Raw genomic sequence first — 14414 nt, 5'->3', positions numbered from 1 at the left:
ATAAAACCACAGAAAGAGAAAGTCATGGGTACCTTTTTTGCTTTGTCCCAGGATGCTGAGGGTAAAATGTTCTGAGTCAAGAGTATGTTGTAAGGTAGTGGAGGGATCATTCAAGAGGCTTAATCTTATTCCTATTTCTACAGTTCTTACCTTGATTATGATGACTAATTATTCTCTCTTGTGACTGGTGATTACTATTTCTTATATTCAGTTATTCATTCAACTGATAACTGGAACTATTACTATTAAATCAATGGTTACACCAAAGCAAGTTGACAGGCTTAATTAGCTAGAACAATAAGAAGCCACATGATTGTAATTACTACTTTATGCCCATCACTGGAAATCTTAAAGGAAAGTCTGAATGACCACTCATTAGAAATGTCCAGGGCATTCCTATTCTGATAGAGGCTGGACTAGATGGCCCTGAGAATTTCTTTCCCCTCTGAGATTCTGTAATTTTATGACCCTTCTAGTCTAATTCCAAATGGTAAACTCAAGAAAGTGCATGACTATGTGAAGATATAGCCTCAAAACTGTACCAGGAAATAGGAATATGTGGAGATGCAACCTGAAGTACATTAATTGAAGGCTTTGAACTCATATAACTCATATAAAGAGTGCTTTCTCTTAATCCTCTCTTTTAGAATCTCACTATTCTGCCATTGTTCAAATGCCATTTTCCTAAATATTACATTTATTTTAACACAACTCACAAGTCAAAACTTTGGCATGTCTTAAATTTGCAGACACAATTACAACAGGAATTTTCTTTTTCTTTTTTTGATTGATAACAATTTATTTAAAATATTTATTTAAAAATTTAATATTAATTTTTAAAAGTACTTCTACAGAATCAAAGAAATCATGAATAACCAAATATATAAACATTTATAATAGAAATATTAAGAATATTCCCACATAAGTATATGTGACTATGGTTCTTCACATGGTTGATTTTTTTTCCAATAAGTAATACATGGGAAACAAATCAAAAGATCCTTTCTTTTTCCTTAAAAAAAAATTTTTTTTAATAAATCCTTACCTTTTGTCTTAGAATCAATACTAAATATCAGTTCTAGGTCAGAAAAGCAATAAGGGTTAAGCAATGGGAGTTAAGTGACTTGCCCAGGGTCACAGAGCTAGGAAGTATCTGAGGACAGATTTGAACTGAATTTCTCCCATTTTCAGGCCTGGCTGGAGCCACTGAATACTTGCCCCCAAGAGTACCTTTTAAGACTTATTTAGTTTTATTGTCAATGATAACATGGACAAGATTGTAATTTTACAGTTATTATTTGTTTCATTTCCTTAAATATCCTTTGAAAGATTATGAATTAAATAGATTTCAATTTCAGAAATGTAACACATTCAGGAAGCTCTCTGTAAACATACATCTCTTCCTACATTTTTTTCCTACAATTCCCATATAACTAACTTCATTTCTGGTATAAATTTATAGACTGAATCTGGGCCATTTCATTAAATGAAAAAAATGAAGATGAAATGCCCTTAATTGCTTTTCATTTTCAGGCCTAAGAGTTAGATATAAAATTTTATTTATATTTTTTTGCATTTTTTCTTAAAGCCTTTAATTTCATAGACATGATGGGCAAGTTTTTATAGAGACACATGGAAAACTTAGACGTGATCACAGATTCAACATTGTAGACAAATTAATCAGATCTCTCAAGGCTACCTTCATACCACCTTTTAATCCTTTTATCCATTTCCACTTTTTCCCATCTTCATACTAACTTTGTTTGTCAAACTAGTCTCTGATCTGACTGTAATCATACAGCTGATTCAAGAATTATTCTCCCTTCATTAATGAATCATTTCCTGTCATTGAAATATAATCAATTTCTTTGTGATGTTTTTCAGTGCTTGCCATGCCCATTGACAATTTTCTTGAAGTCAATGCTCAGGCTGAATAGAAGTAAAGATTTTTTGTAGTCTACAAGTCTGACTTTTCTCATTCTTTATTCCTGATCCATCATAGTACCTTCTAAACAGTCGCCTAACAGATAAGCTAAGAGTGTTTGTTTAAGTGAATGAATTTTGGATGAAATATGCCACAGAATTGGATGGCAGAGGGAACTAGTACTCTTCTCCTTCCTCTTCACTCTCTTCTTCAACAGAGTCTATACCAATCTCTTCATCATCCTTTTCCAGGACAGCTATATCCTTCCATGTCTCAGAGAACTCTCCTTCCTCCATGGCCTCCTCCATATACCAATGAACAATGGCACATTTGGTATACATCAGATCAAACTTGTGGTCCAGGTGAGCCCAGGCCTCAGCAATGGCTGTGGTGTTGCTCACCATGCACACAGCCCTCTGAAGCTTGGCCAGCTCCCATTAGCAGCCACAATGGGAGGTTGATAATTTGATGCCAACCTTGAAGCCAGTTGGGCACCAATACACAAATTGGATGTTATTATTTTGTCTTGATGGTAGCAATGGCAGCATTGACATCTTTGGGAACCACATCCCCATGATACAGGAGGCATGTATTTTGCCATGTATTGCCAAGCAATGTATTTGACATGGCAAGGGTCACATTTTACCATCTGGTTGGCACTGCTTTTGGTAGGCTTTATCAGCAGAAATGACTGGGGCATATGTGAGTCAGAGAGAAACAGATTTGGGGATAGGGCATCAGGCTGGTCTGGAATTCTGTCAGAATAACATTCAGGGCACCATCAAATCTCAGAGAGGTAGTTATGAAGGACATGATTTGACTAATAAGGCAATTCAGATAAGTGTAGGTTGGGCTTTTTTTGTTGTTGTTTTTCAGAAATTTGTCTATGAAAATTAATTTAACAACATTCTCTACACACATTTTAGATCAACATTTTTTTTAAACCTTTACCTTCTGTCTTGGAGTCAATACTGTGTGTTGGCTCCAAGGAAGAAGAGTGGTAAGGGCTAGGCAATGGGGGTTAAGTGACTTGCCTAGGGTCACACAGTTGGAAAGTATCTGAGGCCAGGTTTGAACCTAGGACCTCCCATCTCTAGGCTTGGCTCTCAATCCACTGAGCTACCCAGCTGCTCCCTAGATCAACATTTCTAATTTCAAAATTTAAGAACTTTTAAGAAAAAAAAAAGTTATGCTCTGTTCTTTAAACCCTTAATATAAATAAACAAATCCATAGCATGAAGTTGGGTATCCTTATGTACAATTTTTTAAAACACTCTAACAAATGAGATTTAAAGTCAAATAACTAGTTAAACAAACAACCTAAAAAAAGGAAAACGAGTAAATGGAATCTGCCAAGAAAGATTTACAGGGCTAAAGCATTCAGAAAAAAACACAACTATATACAAAAGAATTCAAATAAAAACTCTCTTAAGAAACCAAAAAATGAATAAGAAAGAAGTAAGGGAAGTGAATGAAATATTAGAAAAATTAAAACTAATAGACATTTGGAGAAAAATAAATAGGGATAAAAACGACTATACCTTCTTTTTAGCAGCACTTGGCACATATACAAAGATTGACTATGCACTAGGGCATAAAAACATTGCAAACAAATGTAGGAAAGCAGAAATAATAAATGCAATTTTCTAGACCATAATGCAATAAAAATCATAATCAATAAAGGCTTGTGGGAAGGCAGATTTAAAATTAATTGGAAACTAAATAATCTAATTCAGGGATCTCATCAGGTATTGTGTTATAAATTGAGTGAATTTGAACATCAATGGTCATTGCTTCTGAAAGGTCTCTCCAGAAAGTGCTTCCTCTCTCTATGCCCCCCTTTACTCCATCCCCACTCCTGAATAAAGACATAGGAGATCTGTCTTGTCTGTTCATTAGAGTGATCCATGGGGGAACAAACCCACCAGAATTCCACTCCACACAGTCATGATGAGTGAGATGATGGAAAATGACTAAAACCATTAAAACAGACTGGCTCAGTTCTCCATTTCAGATGAAATGTTGTCATGGAGGGCTGTTGTTTGAATGATTCTTTGGAATTTTCATTATTGTTTCATTGGAAAGAGAGGCTGATCTGGCACAAAAGACATATTTGTACTCGATTATACTCATCATTTTTGATGTAAATCTTCTTCCATGCTCAAAGATCTTTAAAAGCTTCCTTCTGCAGAGAAATACAAATTTCTTAGAAAAACTCCATTGCTGGGCCATCCATTGTTTCACAGAATCATAAAATCTGACTGTTGTAAAGCAACTTAGTGGTCATTTTTGTGGTTGTTTTGTTGATCTGTATTAACCCTGCAGCTGAAAAAGAGCCCATACTATAATATTTTTGCATAAAAGGTGACTCATTTCCTGCCTAAAGATCTTCTTTGGGATAGCTCATTTGCCCTCCTAACATTAAACCTAAATCAGCCTCTTTGCAATTTATCCCAACTGCTCCTGGATCTCCTCTCTGGGGCCAGACAGAACATATCTAATCTCTCTTTCATGTGACATTTCTTCCAAGAAGTGAAGACAACTATTATGTCTTCCCTTTCCCCTACCTCTGAGTCTTGTCTTTTTCAAGCTCACCATCCCCATTTCCTTCAGTTGATCTACAAATGGCATGGAATCAAGTCACTCCACTATGCTGGTTGCCCTCCACTGAGCCTTCTCCACCTTATCAATGCTCATAGTAAAGGATGGCATTCAAAACAGAACTTGATATTCCATGTAGCAGTCCACCCCTAGCTATGGGCAAGGGAAACAGTTGGTATGTACAGATTGTCTTAGAAGAGAGTATGCTCAGTCTTGAGCATGCTCAGTATTGCACATGGCTGGGAAAGCCTCTGACCCTTGACCCCAGCTTCCCCCAGGTTAGGCGGGAACACAGGTTTCTTTGTGCTCACCTGGTTAAGAGAAACCACACCTATACCTTGTCATTAACCAATGGTAATCATCCCTATGTACTGTGTATATTTGCATATAAATAGGGCCTAGCCAGCTCCGCCTCTCTCTCTTCTGCTCTTGCTCCCTTCCAGCTTGCACTGATGGCTGTCCTTGCTGGAGCCTGGCTTTGGGCCAGGCTCCATCTTTAATCTTTCTCTATCATCTCTCCAACCGGTGTGGTATTGAATCTGGATCTCTGGACTGGTAAAAGCCTTTGGAAGGGTCCTTTGATCAGAGCTTGGCTGTGGCTTATTGATAATTAATAAAGACTCATTCCTGCCACCTCATATCTCTACTTTGACTCCGTCATCCCCCTCATGGTATCTAAAACTTCTATCCTTTCTCTATTTTCCTACCTTAAAGCTTCTCTCTCCCCTCTGAGGAAGCTTTATTCCACATGTGGTCTGAGCAGGGTTCAGAAGAGCAGGACCCTTTCCTCTTTATTCCTATAATTTATACATTTCTTCATTAAGCCCAATATCATATTTTTGGCTCCCGCATCATATTGCTCACTCCTGTTGGGCTTATTATTCACAAATACCCTCAGATCTTTTTCCTATCAACTTGTTTTTCCATGCCCTTACTATATGATCTTTGTAAATTTGATTTTCAAAAATCTAAATGTAAGAATTTACAAATGTTCTTATTGAAATTTGTCTTATTAGAACCAGAGCAATGCTTTAGGTTCAATAAGTTTAGGCAAGCTAAACTTGCCAGCTTTGTTATCACTTGCAAATTGCATGACAAAAATGTGCAGGAGCACAAAACCAAACACAGAGCCCTGGGACACTTTACTGGAGATTTTCTACCATTTTGACATTGAACCATTAATGATTATTCTTTGGGATCAACCATTCAACAAGTTCCAAATCCATCAAACTGTATTAACATCTCACTTACAGTTCTCCTTTGTAGAGAGATTTATTAGCTGAGACACCACAAAATAAAACAATCTCCACACCAAAAAGAAATAGGTTTATTAAATGGAGTTTCTCTTTCTCTCTCTTTTTTTAAACCCTTACCTTCCATCTTAGAATCAATATTGTGTATTAGTTCCAAGGCAGAAGAGTGGGAAGGGCTAGGCAGTGGGGATTGTGAATCTTAAAACTACTTATACTGTACCTTAGAAGATTTGATTAAGCTATTCCCCATTTTTAACAATGGAGGTACTTGATCAGGAATGTATTGAGAACTTTTAAAAATTACTCCACCCTACTCAGACAGTGCCTTAGGGGAAGATAAAGTTGCAAACTCTTGATTGAACAATGAAAAGTCCCTAACTCATACTTATAATAAAGCTAGAACCTTAAGCTAGGTCTATTTTTAGATCTAATACAAAAAGGTGCTAAGTACCTATAAAGGTTAAATTAATCATTAAGAGGTCAAGCAAATTACAAAAGGCAAGCTTAACAAAAGAGGTGTGAAGTACTCAGAAGATTTAATCTAACCAGAGAAGGTGAGAACCAAAGAAGATGAGAACTAAGAATGGGCAGTCCTGGGGAAAAGCATCTACTATGATTGGTAGAAGTGAAAATTTAGGGGAGGTGACATAAGAGAAAATTTCTTTAAAAGGAGAAGTCAGTTCAGGCAATTGAATTTAGTTTGGAGTAGTTGGAGTTCGGAATTGAAGTGAGAGACTATTTGAATTGAGTTGGCAATTGAATTTGAGTTGAATGGAGTTGGAGTTTGGAGTTGAAGTAAGGGACTTTTTGAATTGAGTTCGTGATTGAATTCAGTTTGGAGAAGAATTCAGTTCCGAGGGAAAGAACCCAGCTTGGAGATGATCTTGTGGTGAGTGATAAAGACTGACTCGCTCTCCCTTAAGCTCAGGCCTAGGCCCTTTCTACTATTTTCTCTCTCTCTCTCTCTCTCTCTCTCTCTCTCTCTCTCTCTCTCTCTCTCTCTCTCTCTCTCTCTCTCTCTCTCCTTCCCTTAATTCCTTCATTTATATTAATTAAAATCTCCATAAATCCCAGCTGACTTGGGTATTTTTCATATTTGGGAATTTCCCATGGCTACCACTTATTTTAGATTTTAAGGCAAAACATTAAAATTATCCTTTACAGTTTGGACAAAACCATTACGGGTTAAGTGACTTGCCCAGGGCCATACACCTAAGAAAGTGTCCAAGGTCATATTTGAACCCAGGACCTCCCATCTCTAGTCCTGGTTCTCAATTCACTGAGCCACCTAATTGCCCCCTCTTTCTAACTCTTGCCACTGATTTTTGTTGGAAACATATAGAAATGATGATGATTTTATGTGAGTTTATTTTGTATCCTACAACTTTGCTAAAGTTATTAATTATTCCACTAGCTTTTTTAGTTGATTCTCTAGGATCCTCTAAGTATACCATCATGTCATCTGCAAAGAGTGATAACTTGGTCTCCTCATTGCCAATTTTAATACCTTCAATTTCTTTTTCTTCTCTAATTGCTACAGCTAGTGTTTCTAGTACAATGTTAAATAACAGAGGGGATAATAGGCATCCTTGTTTCACTCCTGATCTTATTGGGAAGGCTTCTAGTTTATCCCCATTGCAAATGATGTTTGCTGATTGTTTTAGATAGATACTGTTTATTATTTTGAGGAAAGACCTTTCAATTCCTACACTTTCTAGTGTTTTTAATAGGAATGGGTGTTGTACTTTGTCATAGGCTTTTTCTGCTTAAGAAATAGGTTTATTGAAAGAGGCTCAGTCTCACAATAATGCTGAACTCTATCAAGACCAAAGACCTTGAGCTTTGTGAGTGGTCTCCTTATATACTCAAAAGCTTATGCTCCAAGTGTCATGTGTGACAGAAATATCAGGTGAGACCAGAACAAGCATACATCAAGCATAGGTAGTATAACATCAACATCAACTAAAAGAGCAGTACAGTAGTGAAAAGAAATCATCCTAAATTAGCTGAAAAGGGAGTGTACTTGAATGCAAAATATCAATATGGGTGGTAACTGATATCTATTTTAAGATTATTCTTGCAATAATGATACTCAAAAGATTTAAATCTAACATTCAAGTTCTTATACTAACAGTCACGTAACGTATGGTAACATTGCTTAACTCTGCTAGAATCACTATTTGAACAGTCAAGACAGCCAAGAAAACTGCTAATAAGAAAGCTACTAAAACTTCAATAATCATGAAGAGGGGTAGGGGATTTCACATTCACACCTTCCACCTTATCAATCAGCAGCTAGGTAGCACAGGACCAGGACCTGGAGGCTAAAAAACCTGAGCTGAAACCCTGCTGGGTGACCCAAGGCAAGTCACATAATTTATCTGCTCAGTTTATTCACCTGTAAAATGGGGGAAATGGCTCCTGCCTCCTAGGGTTGTTATGATGTTGAGATAATATGTGTAAAGCACTTTGCAAACCTTAAAGTGCTATATAAATATAGATGTTATTATCATAAACATTTTTGCTAAAATCTACATAAATTACATATAAAGTATTCCCCTGATCTACTATTTGTATAATTCTGAATAAAAGGAAATAAAGTTAGTCTGACATGTTCTAATTCTAATAAGTATTTGCTACTGTTATGAGTAAATTGACTACTATATGGACCAAGCTGTTATAACTATTATTGATAATATTAATAACAAATTGGTAATAGCTAGTTATTCTAATCAGCTAAAGCTGTCAGGGCCAAGCTGGTTTCAGGTGTTGGACTGAAGGCTGAATGCAGTCTAATACAACTTAAATTTATTCTTGTAGAAGTAGTAGAGGAATAGGAGGGTATAAACTTGGAGTTAGGAATAGGTAGAGAATCTATACATCCCTAATAGTAAAATTGTTCTAAATAACACAAACCCCAAAACTGCTCCTCACAGCTTCTTCTTATCTGCAGAGAAGATCTGACAACTTACACTAACAGGCTAAAAGATGATAATTCCTCTTTATCCTAAGCTAATTTATAAAATCTTAAATTGACTTATGAATTCTTTATCTTCAAACACCGCCTTAAAATAATATATAAAAACAAACTTTCAAGTGTAACTGTCACTTCTATTCACAGAGAAGCTGATGCAACTCTCTGTCTCCACCCCAAAGGTCTGACAGTTCTCATAGACAGCTCTCTAGCGCCAGCAGTTTCTGTAAAGAAAGGCTTCAGTAAAGTCCGTCTTTTTTCTTAGCACAATATGAATCAAAAGGCTCAAATAACAAACAAATCTTCTTTTCTGTCAGAGAATGAACCAGCCTCCTACTCTAGAGAGGAAGTCCAAGAGAGGGGACCTGAAACTCCCAACTCCTTTATATCCTGGCTCTTAAAGTGACCACTGCAAATTCTGTGTGCTTCTCCCTAAAGGGGACAGCATCAAAGTCACAAACTCTTTCTCATACCTGAAACTTATTCTTAATGAAAGCTAAATAAATTCTTATCACAAAATTCTGCCCTGTGATTTGTTGGGAAGAATATCCTTCCCCAGTGAATCAGCTAACCTAATTAAACTTATTCTAACATTAAAACACAGAGAGTTAAAGAGAGGAAGAAAGAAAGTAAAACATTTTGCAAAATGGAAGTCACATATTACATATAGATATTTGTAGTTACAGACATTTACAATTACAAAAATGACACACCTCTAACCCATACTTTTACAAAAACAAACCTACCTAAAGATAATAATTCAAAATCAACTTACAGTTACTATATAAAAACCATGCAACACCATTATTATACAAAAATATTCATACAACATTCCCCCCTGAGGTGGGCATAAATCCCTCCTCAAGGTGAGATATTTTCTTTAATATTTAAATTTTTGTATTTTTAATGTTTTATTAATTTCTATTTATTAATTTTTAGTTTTTAATCAATTATTTATTTATCCATTGCATATTAATTATTATTTTATTTCCATGTTTATTATTTTCTTTAATTTTTTATATTACTAGTCATCATTTTTAAACCATAAATATTTACCATTACATTCTAATACAAATCTTTAAGTACAAAAATCAAACCTTTCATTTAAATGCAAAGTTCAGTGTCCTTGAAATAACCCAGACTTCATAGTCCTTGATAGTAGTACAGTGTCCATGCAAATAGTCTCTACTTATAGTCCAGCTGTTGTTGAAGTAATCTTTGTCCATTACGTCCATGAAAAGTCCAGTTTTCCATTTGTTCAGTTGTCCAGTGTCCTTTTAGTATTTTCATTCTTGATTTTCACCTTCAACTGGTGGTATTCTCTTCACATGAGAACAATGTATCCAAGCTGATTTCTCTACTCTCTTTATTACAGTTGGTGTAGTTAGCAGCATTTGGAATGGATCTTCCCAGGCCAACTGAGTCCCTCCTGTTTTGTTAAAGGTCTTACTATAAACTACATCTCCAAGAACATTTTACAATCAAATTTTCTAATCAATTCACAAGAATGGTCATTTCAGAATGCAAGGCATAGTAGATTCAGTAAAGAAAACATGGATAGCCCTTGGATTAACAAATATAGCATTAAAAGATTATTATAATAATTATAATTATTATGTTATGTTCATATTGTTAATGATAGAAACAATCTCTGGGGCATCTAGGTGGCTCAATGGATAGAGAACCATGCCTAGAGACAGGAAGTACTGAGTTCAAATGTGTACTCAGACACTTCCTAGGTGTGTGACCCTGGGCAAATGAGTTAACCTCATTGCCTAGCCCTTACTGCTCTTCTGCCTTGGAACCAATACTAATACAAAGATTAGAGAGGGACAGAGACAGGGGAGGGGGAGAGGGAATGAGGGAGGGGAGAGAGACAGAGAGAGAGAGAGGAAAAAAAAAGAAAAAGAGAGAGAAGGGAGGAAGGAAGGAAGGAAAGAAGGGAGTGAGGGTGGGTTCACTCCCACCAAAACGTCACCTCCAAGGTCCCTTGATAATTCACCTAAAAACTCATAATTGTCTTTTAAGTTCTTCTTAGGAGGATTTCATATTTTGGATGTGAATGACTAAAAAGGAGATTAATACCCTTATGGATTAAATTACCAAGGAAATATGGCCAAGGAAAGAGAAAATGGTGTTTAGAATAGTAAAAACTGGACACTGGATTTTTATACTTTTTCCATAGAAAAGAGAGGTGTGATTTGGAAATAGATGGACCATGGAAGTTTTTGTTTTGTTTTGTTTTTTTGTCTAGCTTTGATGTCGTACTTCCCTGCTCCATCTAATAATTCCCCATATTTGTGTAAGATTAAAAACTAATTAAAAATTAATATCCAAATACTTCAATTATTATATTTTATAAGAATTTATTAATAACAGCTTGAAGAAACGGGTAGTGATTGCCTGAGCAAAGAGGAGGATCCAAGACTGGGGGCAGAGAGCAAGGAGTAGAGTGTGGGAAGAAGAGAGCTTGGGCAGGGTTACACACAACTTTATCAATACAGCATAAGAATGCAATGCGGGGATGAAAGAGGAAAGGGATGCTGGGTAATGTAGTTCAAAGGTAAAAAATCCCAATTACACATTCACCCTGTGATCCTTTGGGAGACTAGTAGTCCCAAGGGATCATTTAAACATAACAAACTTGAAACTCTAAAGATTTTTTTTTTAACTCTAAAGATTTTTAACTAAAGGTATATACAATATTGCCATTTCTAAAGGGAAATTACAATAATTTGGGCATAAAAGGGAAACAAAAGAGAAAAAACAAAACCAATGATTGCTATTTTTACAAAAAGCTGATTTGGGGGCAGTCCCCTTTTGCATAAGAGTGTACATTCAAAATAAATGCATTCAACCTCCCGCAGTTATAATTCACCACATCCAAAAGTTCACTCTGGATCTTCTGGTGCAGTGGGTCATCTCTGCAGTTATTTTCATGGCGCCTTCTCCAAACAGTTCACTTTCTGGATTTGAGAAAGTAGCAAGATTCTTATTCTAAAATTACTCTTAAAAGGATTTAAACTTTGCATTATAGGACAATAATACATTCCCCTCTGAGGAAGATATTAACAAACATACGGATCACCCAGGGATACATGGCTGAGTTATGAGGTATATGAATCAATTGTTAAAAGAAAATTAAAAAAAAAATTTAAAAATCCAAATAAAAGAGAAAAAAATAATTTCTGCATGAAATATAAAATATTAAAGTCGTATGTGTAAAAATTCTAAGTAAGGAAAAATAAACCTATAACTGTTCCTTGAATCAGGGCCCAATTAAAGTGATTTATATCCCATAAACCTGTAGTAGCAAGTTTGTACTTACCCAATCAGCAGCCAGGACTACAGAAAGTTTGCCACACTATGAAAAACAGAAAAGGGACTAGATTTTAACAGCAAATGGGAAATATCATTCCCTGGTCTGATTTTACCTTTTCTTTCAGGGATACAGGAGCCAGGATGGCAGCAAAAGTGAGGTGCTTGATAGAATGTGGGACAGGGAAGAACTGCCTCTGATGTATGTCAAAACAACCGCAATCTTGAACCTCAAACAAGTTCAAGTCCTCTTGTCTTGGCACAGAATGTTTGGTTTCTTTGACCTTGTGCTCAATTAGCAGTAAACAGGTTAGCTTTGTGCTTCTTTGGACTATGCAATGGCTTTTTTTGTATTCCCTTCTCATGGAATCAGACAGAATCATTAAACAAAGTCCCATAATTTTTTAAACAACTATAGGCACTATTTCTATAGTCTACAGCTTTTGGGTATGCATTGACATTAGGGCTAATGGGAATTTTAAACTTACCCTAGTGCAAAAAAAAAAAACCCCAAAACCTAATACTGGTAATATGTGCTTCAAGGTACAAAAAAAATGAGAGAAAAAATAAAACTCAAATACTGTATTGTACATACAAGGGAAAAGAATAATAAAAAATGTTTTAAAAATAAAAAATTAGATAGAGTTTACAATCAGTGACACACTGTGTCACCTAAGGAGAGGTAATATACAAAATTTCTCATCCAAAAATGAAATCCATTTCCTTTTTAATTTGGCCATGATCCACAGTGTGAGTGCAATTGATTTTCACCAAATAACAGCTTTATAAAACAGTAGTACAGCAGGTAATGCACATTCAAAGAAAGTACCAAAATTCCCAATAGCCCTGTTAATGACAATAGCAAACAATCCTATCATATAGGATTCACACGAGTCTCTATATAGCCAATTGCTGTGTGACATTTTAAAAAAACCTATGAAGCTGATGGATACTTGTCACAAGTTCTCTAGATGTAGCCAATCTTTCAACTTTGGTAAAGATATTTTTAACAAAGTCTATTACTGCCATCATTCCAAAATTTGGCAGGAGAAACCAGAAAAAACACAAACCTCTGTACTGCTAATGAAAACCTTTTGGGTCTAAAATGTCACCAAGAATTTAGATCATTCTAGTGGAAGGGTAGAATAAGCTGAAGAGTTAAAAAAAAAAAACAAAAAAAACCTTTCAGAAGCTACTAGGCTTCATTGGAAAATCCTTTCCACCTCCCTGATGAGATTTTAACTCATTACAGGGTAATTAAGCCACTTGGGCAACCCCCTCACTCTGGTAGGATACTATAACAGTATAACAGACCTGTCTCAAATATGTCCCACCCATTACACGTGGAATTGAGGCCTAAATAGTGAAAATCACTTCAGATGTCTCATCCATTACATTTTTTATTAATGCAGAGATGGGAAAATACAACAGTGCCATTGCACTCCACTTCAGCTACTAAATGGATCCTTACCTCTTGTTACAAACAACTCAGAGGCAGGCAAATGATCAGTCAAAAGTATTGATGCTATCTGAAAATCACTTCTAAAGACTCCTTAAAATCAACGGTTCTATACAGATTATAACCAGTTTGCAGTCCTTCATCATCTATGTGATAATTAACAAAGACAAAATGGAAGAAAAGGCTGTTAAGGCAACATGTGACCTCAATGGATCTAGTGAAAAACATTCATAAGGATCTATGGTTTTGCCAGGAAAAGGGTTTGTGCAAGATGTTTATGGGCTTTCACATAGTATGTTCTTCAGTACAGTCATAGGGGAAAGGTACAAAATTTGTGACAGAGACTGGCACTAGAGAAAAAGTGCCAGGCTGAAGAGTATGTGAAATTGATCACCTCGATGGGGGAGGGGCCCAGGAGTGGAATCTGGAAGAGAAGACTCTGACTGGGGGAGCAGAGAGGGTCTCTTGGTCTTGAGAAGCCAAATTGGGGAAAAGACTTTCTCCTGAGGGTTACCCATTTTTCCTGTTGGTGACTGGAAATCTTTCCCCCTAACACTTCCCAACTGAAGGAACTTTCTGAAGAGAAACCTGAGCAGACTTTACCTCAGCTCCTGTTGTTCAGGGGTGAGTCAACCTGCCTTTCTCTTAAGGGGTTCAGGCTGCCTAAGCCTGAGTTCCCCCCAAACTCGAGGAGGGAGGGGAAAGGGATTAGAGAGTGATGGGGACCCCCTTTTCTCACATTCTTTTTCCCATTCTTCCCTGCCCATTATTTCCTTTTGTATTATCTGATTGAGTTGACATTAAAAGTTATCTGTTTCCCAAGCTGGTGTAGCCTGTGGAAACAGGAGACATGGTTCATTGAGGAACCAGGGAATTTTATTTGGG

The 14414-nt window shown here is 36.2% G+C and overlaps 1 pseudogene; it reads right to left on the bottom strand.

The window, feature by feature from the left end:
- Positions 1–2100: 2100 nt before the first annotated feature.
- Positions 2101–2877, bottom strand: LOC107651412 (tubulin alpha chain-like; annotated as a pseudogene).
- Between the last annotated feature and the right edge of the window lie 11537 nt (positions 2878–14414).

The sequence above is a fragment of the Monodelphis domestica genome, chromosome 2 (genome assembly GCF_027887165.1).
Source record: "Monodelphis domestica isolate mMonDom1 chromosome 2, mMonDom1.pri, whole genome shotgun sequence".
In the NCBI taxonomy this organism is placed as follows: Eukaryota; Metazoa; Chordata; class Mammalia; order Didelphimorphia; family Didelphidae; genus Monodelphis; species Monodelphis domestica.
The sequence above is the reverse complement of the archived record's forward strand: the minus strand, read 5'-3'. Positions and strand labels throughout refer to the sequence as shown.